The sequence below is a fragment of the Pelmatolapia mariae genome, linkage group LG9 (genome assembly GCF_036321145.2).
Source record: "Pelmatolapia mariae isolate MD_Pm_ZW linkage group LG9, Pm_UMD_F_2, whole genome shotgun sequence".
Lineage (NCBI taxonomy): Eukaryota > Metazoa > Chordata > Actinopteri > Cichliformes > Cichlidae > Pelmatolapia > Pelmatolapia mariae.
This window is the reverse complement of record NC_086235.1, coordinates 6,891,787-6,909,242: the sequence shown is the minus strand read 5'-3', so window position 1 is coordinate 6,909,242 and position 17,456 is coordinate 6,891,787. Positions and strand designations below refer to the sequence as shown.

At 42.8% G+C, this 17,456-nt stretch overlaps 1 long non-coding RNA gene across 1 annotated transcript; it reads left to right on the top strand.

The window, feature by feature from the left end:
* Window positions 1–1,287: 1,287 nt before the first annotated feature.
* LOC134634984 (uncharacterized) lies at window positions 1,288–12,383 on the top strand. Its single transcript, XR_010573835.1, has 4 exons — window positions 1,288–1,536; window positions 3,097–3,202; window positions 9,176–9,772; window positions 10,011–12,383. It is a non-coding gene; the product is annotated as an uncharacterized LOC134634984 (long non-coding RNA).
* The last annotated feature ends 5,073 nt before the right edge of the window (window positions 12,384–17,456 follow it).

Sequence of the window (17,456 nt, the reverse complement as noted above, 5' to 3'; positions counted from 1 at the left end):
TAAAAGGAGACTGGAAGCTACAGTGGGGGATGCGGATGCTGATGCTTTAACCTGAATCTAATAAACGGTCGTAAGTGTTATAAACTTAGAAGTAGGTTTGCAGGAGACTCTCGACCTTATCTGTAAATGTAAGACAACAAGAGGCCAATGGCCCAGTGGATGAAGAGTGGGGGTCTCAGTGTTTGTAATATGTTAACTGTGTTTTGTGTGTTGTCTAAAGGAATTTGGTGTAGCTTGGGTGAGGAGATTACTTTTATGACCGGCAGGAAGTCACAGATACAGACACACACACACACACACAGTGCTTTGACTATTACAACGCACCCACACCTACACGCACACTCACTCACGTGCACTCACACATAGACACAGGTACGTGCACACACAGGCACTCACGTGCTCGTGCATACACACACAGACACAGAGTTTGCAGCACACCATGGGGGTTTTATGATGGGGTCACTTCTATAAAGCTGACTGTAACAAACAAAGGAGTGCAAGATCTGCAGAGGGACACCGGCCTTGCACGTCTCCCCTTCTAGAAGATGCATGCTTAACTGAAGATGAATAAAGGTTTTGTGAAATGACTACTGAGTCCGGTGCCGTCTCTGGATGCCTCGAGGAATAAAAAAGAACCGGGGTGAAACTGTTTCGTAACACCACTCAGAAAGTAGAGCAGATGTACTAACAGAGGAAGCCACAACACATGGGGTACTTGACCACCCTGACATGCTTTGCGGCAGGGCTGTCTGTGAGCAGTTCTACTCCTAGCTGCTGCAACCTCTGTTGCGCTGTTATAACCCATGCCAGATATACGTTCAATAAAGCAGCATCATAAGAAAACTACCGAGTGGTTATTCTACAGGGACGATGGTTGTACATGATTCAGAAGAGAGAAGGAGAAATGAGAAGCATAAGAAGGAGAGGAAGAGAGGGGAGGTGGTCATATCTAGAATAAGATTTGGACATACTGGTTTGAACTCTACACTATTCATGACAGGGAAATATAATACATGGAAATGTGATTCCTGTGGAGAAGAGGAAACTACAGAACATGATATATTACACGGATCCAAAACCTCAGTAGCATAAAAATGAAACTGGATCTTATTGATTTACTGCAAAGAGACTCAAGAAGTGAAAGTGATCAGGCCTTATTCCAGGTTTTAAAGGAGAGTAAATTGTTGCTGGTCGACGTTCCAGTTCAATCTCCACACCAGTTGGTGGCGGTAAGGAACCATTTTGTTATTTGCCAACAATATAAAGAAGAAGAGGAAGCATGCTCAGTGGTGACATGCCGTACACAGTTTGCACAGACGGAGCTACTTTTTCATCCAAAGCGAATAAACTAGTGAACTTAGAGGAGAAAACAAACTAAAGTATCGATCATAAACCACTACCAACGTTTGGATCGATATCGGCATCGATCTGCCCACCCTTGTCTCCTGGATCGTAGCTGAGATCAGCGTTTCCTGTGTTTGGAAAGAGTTCCAGCTTCATCACCGAGTTTCTCTCGGTTTGTGGGCTCATCTAAAGGTAAGCACCGAGCTAACTTTACTGTGAGTTCAGTTCATGTTGAGTTTAGCTCCTGAATGAGGTCTTCTGCTGCTCTCCTCGGTGTCTGTTCACAGTTTATTGTGAACACGTTGAGAGAAGAGTGAGAGAGTGTTTGGAGAAAAACACCAACTAATCATTAACTCAACATGCTACTGGTGTCAACCAGTTTCTGCAGTTTGAGAATTACAGTCAAGTCAGCCTCCACCATGTTTTGTGTTTCCTTTGTATTCTAAGTATTACGGCAAGATACACGGACACCTGATTTCAATCTAAAGACCAGCTTCGACTGAATTAACAGATATGTTAAGAACATAAAAAATATTATTTAGTCTTTGGTCAGCTGCTGTGGATGAACACATGAGAGGAAGTGAACTCCTACAAAGTCTCATTTTAATGAGTCTGGCTGCTGTAAAGTGATGCACAGGAAGATGTTAACAAAAACTAATGAAACAGAGATGAAAGTAAACAGTGTTCATATTTGAAAGAACAGAGAATAAAAATATATTGTGCTGGTTAATGTGCAGCTCTTGGTGATTTGGGAGAAAAATGTTTTTAATCATGTTGTGGATTGAATGTTGGGTTTTATTTATTTTGTCTACAGAAGTTTTTCCACTTGTGATCGTTCAGATTGATTTTTTTGGGTTGACTTGAATCATGTGAAGGTTTAAAGCTGCACTTCCCCCAAAAAGAAGGAAGTATAATCATGAAGAATGTAATAATGTCTTCCTGTGTCAAACACAGCTACAGTCAAAGCCAGGAAGGAAAGCAATGAAACCACTGATCAATGACCACGAGTACTGTGGGAAATATAAATGTTCAATAAATTAAATAAGTGCCATATTAATCAAGAGGCGATAGAAGGTTTAAACTGGAAGACATTTAAAGTAGTGTTTTGCTTGTAACTGCATACGTGCCTGCGCAGATTAGAACAGGATGGACTCAGGATGTGTCATATACGATCATGGGGCCTCACAACGAGAAACAGGAAACAGATGGAGGTGAGAGAGTGTTGAAACCGTTAGTGAGGAACAAACATCAATACTATAAAAGGAGTTGCAGACAGCTGTCACTCACCGTCACTGGCGCATGTTATGTTATCTGTTTACGCATGAAGGGGCGTGAACCCTGACATATAAAACTGTGTATCGAAGTGCTTCCTCTTTGAGATCTACTGGACTACGCTGAGGGTGGTGTCGTGTACATCTCCCACATATGTGCTTACAGCCTTACCTGTATCATAACAAAGTATATAAACCCCAATCCACCTTTAACATGGTCCTTCTCCCAAACCTTCAAATATGACTTTCTGGCCCTGTCATAGTAAAGGGCTGCTTAGAATATTAGAGCCAATGTCACAAAGTTCCTCCTGAAGTATAAGTGAGTGAGAGAGTTTCCTCACTTTGCAGCACAACACGTCTCACAAGATTTCTACAAGCAATCAGAGTGAAATTTGTACTTTGTGTTGTCAGATGAACATATGAGACACTTTGACTCTTCAGTGCAGTGTGGAGCCTAACAAAGATCTGTTTTGTGTCCCAGCTGATCAGCAGGAGGAGAAGAGTCTGACGGAGCAGCAGAGGAACATTTTCAGCCATCTGGACTCAGCTGAGTCACTACAGAGGAAACAATGAGCTCAACACAGAAGGTGAGGAAAATATCACAGTTTCACCAAATAATCAGTCACGTCTAAAACTCTCATACTCCCAACCTGTTATATGACTGTGTTGTATTTTATTATATATTATGTTGTTTTTTAGAGACCACACCACAGCACATGTTAAAATAAGGAAGGTTTATTCATCAAAATTAATAATATTCAAATGGACATAACAGTTTTACCCCTGATACTGCTGGATAAACAGAAACTCACTCAGGAACGAGGTCACACAGAGCTCAAGTTTTCACTCGCGAGGGGGAAGCAGTTGTCTCCAACCCACTTCAACTTGCTTTCCCCCTGCAGGTTGTTTTTATTCGTTACACACATGAATATTCATAAAGCTTGTTGCTGTATTACCTATGAGAAACTACTATAACTGGTTACAAAGTGATTGTACTGTGCAAGCGTGATTGTGCTGTGCAAGCATGATTATACATTGTGTGTGGTTATATGATGGGAGTGCAGCTCTCCCAGATTGTTGTTGGTAGAATCTGTTCTTCTCAAGGCTGCTTGTTCCACTTATCAATGTCATGCACGTAGTCATATGCGTAGGTTACCTAGATAGCAAACAGAAGCATTCTAGCTTTCTAAATGGCAACCTGTAACACATACATTAAACCTAACAGTTTTTTCATCACCCCAAACAATACACATTCAAAGCACCACAACAGCAGCCTGATATCAGACAGAACTGTCACATGATATTAAACAGAAGCTGTCAGCTGAGCTCTGTAGAGTGGGCAATTATAATAAAGCTCTTTATTATAATTTGTAGATTCAAGCTGCTCTTCATATTTTTGGCCAGCAGATGTCACCAAAGAGGACTGTGTTGAAAAGCTTTGAGTAATGAACCTTTTTCAATACAAGCTTCAGTGTTTCAGAAAGCTTCATTTGGCCATCACTGATATAAATAATATTATAGAAATTATCAGAGGAGGCAAAAGTACATTTACTCTATACTTAAGTGGAAGTACAGATATTAGTGTTAAAAATACTTCAGTAAAAGTATTCATTCACCTTCTTTACTCAAGCTAAAGTGAAAAAGTACAGGCTCTGAAATGTCCTCTGAGTAAAAAAGTAAAAGTAGCTCCTTGATGAACATTTTTACCACCTAATTTTATCCAAAGCTAACTGAACCTTGTGCTTTATTAATGTAATAATAAAATAAGATTAGTAAATGAAATACAAACTATTTATTTCTAATAAAGGTACTCTGTTTGAATCAGTTAAATGAAGGAAAATAAAACATGTGTATTTTCTGTTGCCTACACTGTAGAGGGTGACTTTGCCTCTAAACAGGAACATGAGCAGGGAAGAGGTTAAAGTGGGATTGAGCAGGTGGGAACCCTAAAATCAGCTGTAGTGGCTCAGCGTGGTGAAAAGAATCACAGCTCACAATAATTTCTATTGAGAGCTCCAGTAGATTTTCTTAAAGTACAGGCTGTGATCAGCTGACCCGCTGCTCTCTGTGGATGTACACAACTGAATTCAACCAGATGTCAGCAGATGTTTCATGAGCTGTCCTGGCTGATTTCCATCCTCTACACTGACAGTACACTGTCTTTATATTAGACACTATATAAAGACAGACACTATATTAGACACTCTTCCAACAACTGCTCACACTGTCTAGCAAATACACCGGACAATTACATCCACGCTCTTTGGTTCTGTCCACCAGTTCAGAAGTTTTGGCGTGAGATATGTGAAGACTTATCAAAGTGTCTGAAATGTAACATTCCAGCCTCCCCTTTAGTGTGCTTGCTGAGCAACTTGGATGAGGTCACTGCAGAAATAAACACAGCCCACATTGTTTTTACAGCCCTATGCATTGCCAAGAAAACGGTCCTCCTTAACTGGAAAAATAAAAATAATCTTAATTCTAATCAATATAAAAACCATCAAATAGATCACATTAGTCTTGATACAGCCTCTGCCACCACTTTTGATCAATCCCTTTGGGCTCCTTTGATCGGCTTCATCACCTAGTGGGGGTGGGGGGTCATGGTTTGGTCCTGCCTTCGCTATTGTGGTTGATATGGGGGTAGGGACGGCCTTAGGGCATCTGGGGAGTCCCTAGGGACGTTTTCCCTGGAGGGCCTAACCCGGGGGAGGTGGCCATGACCTGGTTAGGGGCTCTGATGGCTCCTAGATGGTGTTTTCCTTGTGGCTGCGTACAGCGGAGATGGGGGAGGGTCTGTACTGGCGGACGTTGGTTACTGGCCTGGTGGCCTGGTTGCCCCTGGGTGGGTCCGGGACGGGCGTGGAGGCTTGGGGGTCTGGGGGTGCTCCGCCCCCGGTCTGGGGTGCTGGCAGGGCCTTGGGGGCTTGGGTCCTGGCTGTTGTGTCGCCGGGGCTGTGGGTGGGTGCAGGGGGGCTCAGCCCCAGTGCAGGGGACCTCTGGTGCATCAGCCCAACTAGGGGGCTCTCTAACTGGTGGGGAGGCTGTTATATCTTTGCAGGTGGTCTCCTCTCTACAGGAGCTCACTTTGCAGGTGGGGGAGAGATATAGGAGAGGTAGAGAATGAACTCAACCTGGGTGTCTATTGTCTTGTGTAGTTTGGGAGATGATTGGATGATGGGGTGGGTGCAGTTTTCTCTGCGGTGGAGTCGGGTGGGCTACCCCGGACTCTGTAGGGCTGGGCGGTGCTGCTGCTGTGGGCCCCGGTCCGGATGGGCCTGGGCCCCCTTGCCCTGGTGGGTTCCAGAGTTGGGGGTGCCTACTGGGGTCAGCGGGGGAGCTGGCCCCAGGGAGGGGCCGCTTGCCCCTCCCTTTCTTCCCTCCCCATCCTCAGCTACCTCCCTCTTCCCGCTCTACCACACCCACCCACACACGCAGGGCTTGGGGTGCAGATATGTCACCAGGGTGCAGGGGAGGCACTCCCCCTCTGTCCCCTTCTGGCCACCTGTGCCTCAATTTTATTCTGCAACCTAGACATCCACATTACTCACACTCTCACATAACACATACATATAGGGCCTTGGGGGTGGGCACATTTTACAGCATCCAGAGGATGGTTGGTGTATTCCAACCCACCTCTGGCGCTGGTGCCCTACCCTCAATTTTAATGCATATAGACACTGAGGGTTTTCGGGAGGAGCCGTGCTGCTCTCTGGCAGGAAGCACCATGCCCTCCTGTGTTTTAAATGCACTTTAGAACAGCACACAGCAACACTACATATGAGCGGGCGGAGGGAGGTTTGGGGTCTTCACTCACCCCGGTTCTGTTAGCCGTCAGGGCTGGGGGGCTGGGAGGAGGTGCTGGCCGTCAGATTGGGGTCTGTGATGCGGGGCCTCCCTACTACTGCAGATAAGGAGGCGGTCCGCTTGCCTCCACCCCAGAGAGAAGGGTTACACCTCCTGGGTCTAGGTGCGGCTTGCCCCTCTGGGGGCGGGGGTACCTGGACCTGGGATATAGAGTATGTTTGGGGAGTGTGATTGTCTGTGCAGTGTCTATTTGTGTCTGTCTACACGTTGGGTAAGTGCCGAGTATTTGGTTGTGTATATGGGGGTGGGAATACACGTTTGAGTCTGCGTGCGCCTGTTCGTCTGTGTCTATATGTCAGGTTGGGTCTTAGACTCCACCTCTCTGGGAACATCTCAGGCCCTCCAAAGTACGGAGGCCTATCTCCCCTCACCACACTCCCTGCCGGTGGCTGATGCCCTCAGACGTTGGTGTGCTGGTGGTTCTTGTCGACTGGGGCTGGGCACTCATGTATGTACCGGCTCACTCCTGGTGGCCGATTGGCGGGGCCTGGCGCCTGTGGCCCGGCTGGGCCCCTTCCGGGGGGCGGGGTGTCCTCAGGCCTCTGGCCTCTGGGCCTGAAGCTCGGTCCTCTCTGGCGCAGCTGGCTGCCGGCAGAGCCCGCGGGCACGCCACTGCAACCCCCTCTGGCCTCTGCTCTGTGGCTGCTGGGTGACCTCTCGTTTGGGGCTCTACTCAGCTCTTCCCAGGAGGGTGGCACTGTTCCCCCCCTTTGGTGGTCCTCCTTGGGTCCTCGTACTCTGGGGCCTCTGGATGTCTGGGGCCTGGATCTCCTCCATACCTGCTTCATGCCCTGGGGGACGGGGCTATGGCTCCCCACACTCCCTAGCAGATCGTTACATGGAGAAACCTTTGGAATACAAGCATGCTTATCCACACAGGTGTACACACAGGTGTTCACAGACACAAACTACACCTTTCTTGGCTGCTACCTCAAAGCACATTGTGCGCTGTCTATCTTGCGTGCTGCACAATAACATTTAATATTTAGTATCTACTGTTATCTACTGCTAGCTAGTTTATTGTGATGGTGCTGTATTTATTATGTTGCTGTTTTTTGTTTGTTTGTTTTCTCTTCTGTTTTTTTTTCTCCATACAGGTGATCCAGGTGTTTTGTTTGTTTTCTCTTTCTTTCTTCTCCCCTTTCTCACCATCTCTTCTCCCCTCTATTTTTCTTTCTCTCCCTCTCTTTCTTTCATTCTTTCTCCCTGTCCTATCCCCCAGTCATGTCTGTCCCGACTGTAACAACCGAAAATAAAATAAATACATAATTATAATAAAGGTCAATCAAATGGACCAATATGGCAAGGCCATGATGATCCACTTGGTAAAGTAAATCCGCTTGGCATCTCTCTTGGCCTTAAGACAACAATTCTGATGGCTAAAGATCCAAACAGGACAGGGGAGGGAAAAAAAAAAAAGGAAAAAAATAAATAAATAAATAAATAAATAAATAAATATATATATATATATATATATATATATATATATATATATATATATATATATATATATATATATATATATATATATATATATATATATATATATATATATATATATATATTAGACACTATACTGTTGGTATGAAGGTGGAACTCAGTGAATGAATGTCAGCATCATGAGCTTCAGTTTAAATGAATCTCTGCTACACTTGATGTAATCTAACTCTGACATGAGCACCACAGTCACTGAGCACCACTCACACACTGTTCTTTACTTTAAATCCATCACAGTTCAGCAAACTAACCTGTTTATCCTGCACTAACCTGCAGAGGATCTTCATGCAGTCTTTAAATAACACAGTTAATCTGCCTCTGATTGTTTTGCAGCAAGTTTCACAACCTGAAAAAACATAATGTCACATGTACAGACCCAATATCTGATTTCAACACATGAGGACTTACATGTAAGCTTTAATCTGCAGTTGATCAAATCCCACTGAGCAGTCCTTCCCTTTAAATCTAACCTCTCTTCTTCCTCTCCTGTCCTGTGTGTCTTATCTTTCTCCATCTCTGAGTGAAGTTAGCTCTCTTTCTTTTCTCTCCCTGTGATGTACAGCAGCTGGACCTTTAGCCAGCAACACACTGTGAGACAAACTGCACACAAACAGTTTGTGTGTTTGCTGATGTTTGTTGATAGAAACGCTGCATTTGAAATTACCTGTTTGTTCAGGTGCTGTGCAAAAAAGAAAGAAGAAGAACGTCTCACTTTAACTCCTGACTATGACTCACAGTTTTGCCTCTTTCATCTCTTTTTATGTTTCATACCCTGGTGTTAGTACACGATCAGGATTGTCTTTCATGTGTTACTTTTCAGGCTCAAATTGGTTTGATGTTTGATGCCCTTAGTGATGAAATAACTCCCCTCAAATTCCTCAAACCAAAAGTAACAAGACTGTTTTGAAAATGTAATGAGTAGAAAGTCCTTTTTTTTAAAATGTGGGGAGTAAAAGTAAGGAAAATAAGGCAAAATGATTTTAGAGTGTTTGAACAGTCATGAGTTATTTTTAAGACCTGGTTGGATGTAATGTGTTACTACTACCAGTAGGTGGGGATAAGAGACCTTTAAGGTGTTTGGTGCCACACTCCAACTTCAGGTTTAAAACTAGTGTTAACTGAGGAAGTTTGAAGGTTCAGTTTGTTCCACGACTGCATTTCACTCACTGCCTCTGTTTGTATCTCTGTCACTGCAGGACCAACATGGACCGAGAAGTCAGCGCTCTCAGGAGGCCGACAAACCTCACAGAAGAAGGAGAGAGAAAACATACACCTGTGACGAGTGTGGGATGGGTTTTATTGGGAAGGATTCACTAAAACAGCATCAGGTCATCCACACTGGAGAGAGACCGTTCAGCTGTGACTTGTGTGGAAAGACTTTTTCCTGGAAGGTTGCTCTGAAACAGCACCAAGTCATCCACAGTGGAGTTAAAGCGTACAGCTGTGATCAGTGTGGCAGAGCTTTTACTCACAGTAGCCACTTACAGAGGCATCTAGTTAGTCACTCTGGAATTAAGGCATACAGCTGTGACATCTGTGGAAAAACCTTCAGTCGGATAGAGTACCGAAATATACACCTACGCATTCACACCGGACATGATGTGTACTTCTGTGATCAGTGTGGCAAACATTTTACAACAGACGCACAGTTACAACGCCACATGTTTACCCACACTGAGGAAAGACCTTATAAATGTGATCTGTGTGAGAAGACTTTTAAATCTCCACATTACCTGAGACGACACCAACAGATCCACACCAGAAAGAGACTCTCCAAGCACAGTTACTGTGAGGTGTGTATTTATATTTTTATCTTGTCATTTTAGCCTGACTGTTTGGAACAACTCTGCACATTAAACTCTGTTAGCATGTTAGCAATTCTACTGCATGGAAAAGCAGCTCTGAGTGATTATTCAGATTCTTATTTCATTTATGATTTTTGTTTGTTTTTCATTTGCTCTTTATTTCAGGCGATGTTCAGGATAAAAATGTTGAAGGACTGACTTACACTGTCTTTGTGTTTTTGTTTAGAAGCAGAGTGACACAGATGGATCCAGTTCTCAACCCTGTCATCACTGTGGTGGTGGGAAAGTGACCTGTGTGGAAAAACTTTCAGTTACCAAGAAACCCTGCAAATACATCAACGTAAACACACTGGAGACAAGCTGAACTACTGCAAAGAATGTGGGAGAAGCTTCACCACATCAAGTGGATTAAAACCACATGAACTCATTCACAGTGGGACCAAAAAGCACCTCTGTGATCAGTGTGGGTCATCTTTCATTACTGCAAGTGGGCTTAAAACACACAAACGAGTCCACACAAGAGAGAAACCATAAAAGTGCAGACACTGTGACAAAAACTTCTCACGGTCAGATCCTTGGAGCCGTCATGAACGTACACACATGGAAGGAAACTACAGCTGTGACCAGTGTGACAAGAGCTTCAGGAATCTCAGTTCATACTCCAAACACAAACGATCCCACGTTACTAATAAACTGTTTCACTGTTACCAATGTGCCAAAACATTCACTAAATTATCTGCTCTGTGCAAACATCAGCGTGATCACTCAGGGCTGAAATCACTCCCATCACAGTGAATCTGAAGAGACAGAAAGATCCTCTTCTGGTTTCAGGGTCAGACTCAAAACCCTTGAGATCAGGCTCCACAGAGTTCATGTGGAATCTCCTGTAAAGATCTGATGAGGCAGCTATGAATGAAAATGGTTCCCTAGTCTCATTTTAAGCTTTCTAAACTGTTCTGCTTCAGTGTCCGTGTCGAGTGGTTCGCTTTGTTCCAGCAGTTGGATGAAGACGTTTGAGCTGTGATTTCATTTCCTGTATTTCAGAGTAAAGACTGAAGTGACAAATGGAAACATGTTTACAGTCAGAGTCAGATGAACTGTTTTCAGTTGCACATATGAAGGTTTATCAGAGGAGGAGACTTGGCTGTTCTCCACTCACACTGAACAGGGTTCCTGCAGCTTATTAAAAATCTGACCTGGAAGTTATTAAAAATTTCCTTGTAACACTGAGTTACAGTAGGGGGGCTGCTCCGTAATCCAGTTCAATAACACATCTCCTGACATTAAACATAAGCTTATTTAATAACGTGGATCTCTTTTTGTCCAGAGTTTTATTCAGAGGCAGCAACTGTAGTAAGAATTGACTCAGATCTTTACAGATCTTCAAGTTCATTTTCTTGATATTGCAGAGCCCAGAATTTAGATATTTTTAGACAATCTCATAAAAGATGCATGTATGTCAAGAGATTTATTCTAAAAGACACTTCTTCAGCTGAGAGTCTGAGGGTAGAAACAAACACACACGCTGCAGTTTTTTCTTGCAAGGGTGGCCACAGAGCACTCATACGAGAGTGGGGGCCCTGTGATGTGCGCTCTGTTCTTGCACCTGTCTGTATTTATATACAAAAGTAATACAATAGTGAATACGTCTGTTCATAGACAGAGGAATGCGTGTGTGCGTGTGTGTGTGATTCTGAAGGACGCGGCCCCTCTTCTTGTTAGGAAGCACAGATCAGAGTGTCCAGCTCTCCTCTTCCTGGTAGGGAGTGAAGATATCACTGTGGGAAGAAACTTACAAAAGAGAACAGAACAAGTCTTGTAGTGAACAACAGTCTAAGTCATCAAAAGGTCATTATGCAGTATTTTATCATATGCAAACTTATATCATTAAAAGCTTATACTGACTACTAAGTACAATTCTCCATTGACAATGTAAGTGCAGTCTGTTGTTTTATATTTGAGAAAAAAGGTTGAAAGAGCTTTAAAATCCTTTATTTTTCCTTAAACTTGCTGTAGGTATTAAAACTTATGATTTTGTGTTTAAGATGTCAAAACTATTAACTTTGGGAATTCATTTTTTAAAGTTGTGGTTTCATTTGCTCAGAGTTCATCAACGTTTTCCTCATACAAGGTGGGATGGATCCATGCTTTTATGCTGTTTAAGACAAATTCTGAAAGCTGAACGTGTTAGGTTTTGTATTATGATTGTCATTTATGCTTAGAAATATTTACTCATATATGCTTAGAAGTATATAATTATTTGTAGATTGAAAGAATGTCTCATCCTAGGAGGTCTGTAACAACTCTGTGTAGCATGAAGAGGGGAGTGTGTTCACTCCTCCTCAGAGTGTTCTGGTATAGATCACACGTCTCCTAGGAGAGGTCGTATCTTCTCTTGCTGATATATGGTATAGCAAACACACGTATATCTGTTTGAGTCTAAGAGCCTTTTGTTTAGATGGACCACTAGACTCCTGGCACCAGCTTTGGGGAGTCACATTACACACACACACACACACACACACACACGGTATTCTTTGTTCACATGTATACCTATGTAAGATGTCATATGTTAATGAACCTATGCATATTCATGTAACCACAATAAAAGGAGTGCTATGGGGAACCTGGCTGAGAGTCTGACGGAGGTCAAGTGGGTGGAACGACACTTGGCTCCAGACAGGCCTCCCCGTGCACGGAAACATAAAGAACTTTGCCTACTCGTGTCTTGCTTTGCTGTGTAATTACATTGTCTTCAACGTTCCAGCGAATCGGGTTAAGCTACAAACCTATCATTAATTGGTCCTTCGACGCCGGATCCCTGGAATCGGCATTCATTGAGTAGAGAACCCTGACGTCAGCGAGACGTGAGAATTTGTCATCGGGCCGGTGGATTAGCTGTCTGTTTTTTCTCCTCGACGAATGACGATCGGCGGGATCCGAGGCTGATATTACACGCTAAGCAACACCGAGTAAGTTTAGAGTACATCTCTATAACTGTACGTCTTCGCCGGCTGCGTGGGGCGATGTTCGTGGCCGCTCAGTGGGGCTAAAATTCACCGTCTTAGTGGGGCGATGTACAAAACCGCTCAGTGAAGTTGTTGTACAGAAGCATTAAGTCGCAGAGTTGCGCAGTTCGAACTTTGTGGTGGACAGTAGGCCTATTTTGTGTTGTTGTGTTTGTGTTAATGACTGCGGAGCAGGCGCGGTCTGTGACGCGGTTGTTGTTGTTATCATGGGTTCCCGAGCAAGTAAGACTGCCTCACAGGGAGATGACACATGTATGCAAGAACTCACTCCCGGCAGATATTTATATTCTCATACAAAACTGTGATCTTGAGGGTAAATTGGTTGCTGTACAATGTTTGGATTCAAATCTTAGAAATTTCCAGGAAAACAGCAGCCTTGAAGAGCGTGTGGAGAAGGCCAGCCCACATCAGCAGCAGTTAAGATATGCTCTGGTGAATGGCTTTCCCCCACCCCTTGCTGACACAAAATGTTTAGATGATTCTTTAGATTACGCTGATCAACAGCAGCCTGTGCTCCAGACCATTAATTTAACCAGTTGTTAAAAGTAATCTGCATTAAGCTTAGGGTTGCTCAAATTCAGTACAATGACATATGAGATGAAGTAAAATAGGCAAATATTTAAACTAATGAAGTGCATAGAGGCACTTGACTTGTTTGAAAACTGTCATCCTATTATGAGCCATTGTTGAGATATAGAGCACGCCTGTGAAAACAACTAATATGCTCAACCCTGTATGAAGTAGCTGAAAACTACATGATGGAGAAGCTGAATTGAATATGAAAGTGTAAGTCTTTGCCACTGTGGGCAAAGCACGCAACCACTGTGTGAGGTTGCGTTGCTGTCTCTTCTGAGCTGATGAGCAAGCTACACATTATCAGATCAGGAGCTGGCTGAGAACTCATCAAAGAGAGAGAAACAGAACTATGATAACTCGAGTATGTAGCGTATCTGTGAGTTCAGCTTCTTCTTTCAGATGCGCAGCAGTTTTCCTGGATCTTGACTCATGTGTGTTCATAGCATCAGCATCATGTTTTTGTTTATTTGTTTTGTTGGGTTGAAAACTAACTAAATAAACTTGTGATCATACTTATGGATCACCATGGCACATATCATCAGCCATATGATTTATTTACGCAGATGAAAAAAGTGAGTGTGAATGTGCCTGATGTCGCAGTGTGTGTGTGCGTTGTGTAAACGTAATTGTCACAAATTGTGAGAGCAGTGATTCTGCAGGTCACCAGCTAGTGTAAAGAAAAAAAAAAGAGTAAAAAAGAGACAAAATTTACATTGTGGATAAAAAATAATCATAGGAAAAAGGTTTTGTGTTTATCAGCCAAGAACAACTACAATCTCATTTTCTGCTTTTAAGAAAGGAGAGTTCACGAAAGACAGAGAGAGAGTTCTGTGTGTTGGTTAAGCAGTGATGATAATAATAAAATGTCTTAGTTTGTCACTTTCAGATGAAAAGCAGACCTGAATCAATTTTCCACATGTAGCAGTCGGAAGAAAGTTATAGTTTAATATCATTGGAAACGTTCAGGCCAAGTTTCTGGCTAACTTTACAGCACCATGTGTCCCTCAACCTCACAAGCGAGCTCTCACTCCTCCCTGAAGACAAGGAATGCAGTTCCAAAGAGCAATAACATGGCAGATAAAGAGACAGCAGCAAAGTCCTGAGCAAAGAGACCCAGCAAGCAGCAGCAGTGTGGACAAACAGCATCAGAGAAGAAGAGCAAACCATCATCCTGACTGATTGGATGAATGGCACTGTGTTTCTAACAAGCTGCAAATTCACTGTGCTTGTGAAAAGAACGTTTGAGGAGACTGTTGGAGGTTGACATTTGCCACCTTTGGAGAAAATGGCAAGAGGAGACAGTGGAACACAGGACAAAGCTGAAGAAGAACTGCCGGCTATTGGACTGTTGAAGTGGGAGAGGACAACAGAGTGAGAGGAGGTAAGAACACAGAGAGTGCTGTTGTTTAATGTGGGAAATCCAAATTTGGGTTAGCCAACCTGGGGAAAAGAAAACTGACTGCTTAAGTTGGAAAATTGTAAAGGAATCTGAAACACTGCAAAAAGAAACATATACAAAATAACACACACAAGCAGAACATGCATTAACCCTACTAACACAAACACAAGAGAGCTCATGAAGATTAGACAACATCTTGAGCATGTGAGTTTGTTTATCATCTTGTCCAAGTCACCTCGTGTGATGAAAAGACCAGTGGACTCATAGCACATTAGTTAAAAAATGATCAAATTATAGCAGAGAAGTGTGTAGGAAAGGCAGCTTTAAGAACATGCCCTGCTGGAGATGCAGCTCCACAGACATTGATTAAACCTGCCTAATAACACAAACACACAGGCAATGAAGATCAGCTTGTTATCTCTCATCAGTGTTAAAGTAGTGTCAATTTAACAGGCACTTGTTATCAAATGCTTAATTTATCCAATGCTGACAGTTAACTCTCTAGGTTGCAGGACAACAGTTTAATTTTTGTGGAAAAAAAGAGAAAAAAAAAGAAAAGATTCTGGTTTGACCAACCAGTGATCAGACAATAAATTTGGTTGTTAATATAGTAAATTGGGAGATGCTTTCTGCCTGATTGATGCAGCACAAGTAATTTACTGTATGAGGAAATTCTATTTTTGTGATAATATTTTGAACATGCATTTCTCTTGTCCTATCAACTTGGTGGGTTAATAGCTGAGATGCAAATTAGTGGCTCGTTCTTAGATTAATGAAAGGTGATTGAATTCTAGCACGAGTGAATGGGATGTGTTGGAGTTTGTTGGCGTGGAGACTCTAAAACACTGAGTTTCCTGTTGTGATGTGCGACTGAATCCTGCACTCAGATACACAACTCTGAGATCAGCAAACATATGGGCAACTTTTGGACTTTTGTTATGAGAATGACTATAATCATTTTATACACAATTGCATTTTGTGCTTATTAAAGAGCTGTGGCTCCGTGGTCAAGTGAGGGTCAAGAGCTTTTGGCTGGCGTTATGATCAGCCAATCTACTGTGATATTGACTAGAGCTGTGGGAGGAATTGCAACACCTGCTTACAAGACATTTATACTAGATTATTCTTTATTATTATCTTTTATTTGTTCATATTCTTTTATTGAGTTTTAAGTAGTACCAGTCAAGTAAGACATTTATTCAATATGTTATGGATAGGGTTTCAGTTGTGTACGTGTTGGCCTTTTGTCTGATGAAAGGTTATGAGTGGAGGTGCGAGGTGAGACAGGGTGCAGCCGAGGTCATGACACATACCCATCACGTACACACTTAGTAGTAGACTCATTATGTAGGTAAAGAGTTCAGACTTATTTTTGCTGTAACTGCAAAGTTGTGCCTGCGTACGTGTCAGTCTGTTCCAGGAAGTGCACTAGATGTCCCAGAGATAAGCGACAGCGAAGGCGAGCTGTGGGAAGACATCTGGATGGAGACGACGGCGATGTTCTTTTTAAATTATGTCAAAAGTCAACTGAACGTCTGTGGTTTTGGATTGACGTATGCTGTATTGTGTCTGCTTAATGCAAGAGAGGGGGGGTTGTATCACCCCAACCCTATAAAACCTTTGTTTGAGTATTGTTAGACAGAGATCAATGCTGTCTGCGTACAGGATTCATCTCTCCGCATGTGTGTTATTAAATCATCGTCTGACTCCACCTGGCCGGATCAGTGTGTTATTTTGGAATTCCTCCTGTAATCTCTCCTTAATTTCTGAACCTTAACACGGGGAAAATGAAAAACTGAATAAGATGGGTCTGTGGCCTAAATGAGTAAAAAGTACAGATTAAATTCATAGCTAATAAGACATGAGGCTTATGTTGTGTGTTGTGCAGCTGATGGTTGGTTTGGAGTTTATCTGGCTGATGATTTTTCTTTTGTTGTGAAGTTGAGCCTGCCAATTAGTATGATGGTATGATAAATCATGCTAATGGTATGATTTACCCTCCTGAGATGAGGAGCGTGTGTCATGACTTAACGAGGCCTTTTTATTTTGATACTTTCACAGTGCACTGAAAGTTTTGTTTGATGATCTCGTTTGGAGCAGATCTGCACGATTAGAACAGAAGCGCTATACGACACGTCGAGAAAATTGTTGCAAATGAGTTTCTCCATTAAAATGGGCTCAGGAGAAGGTCACTTAGTTGGGACAATTAGAAAATAGGTCCCTGCCCAAAAAAGGATTAAGCGAGGTAATCTGATCAAAAATTCTTCTTTTTCTTTTTGAAATGACGTCATTTTGCTCAGAGTGGAAATGAAAATGCGACGATAGGTTCGCTATCAGCAAAGAAAGAATGAATGAAAGAATGAATGAAAGAAGGAATGAAAAATGAGTGAGAGAAAATAAAACTGACTGACTGGTAAAAGCTGACAAAAGCTGACAAGACTTTACTGATGTAACATGACTGTGCGAAGTTAACCCCCACCTGATAAAGGTGCGGATGAATCTATGTGTGTTTCTTTTTACAGGAGCAGGAAGATGACAGCAACATTCGAGGTTGCGTGAGCTTTGGCCATACGATTTAACCTTTTAAATGCCACTTTTTCTTTCCACAGCTATGGATGGTTAACTTTATGGCCTTTTACGGCACCTCTGGAACCTGTCGACCTGTGCC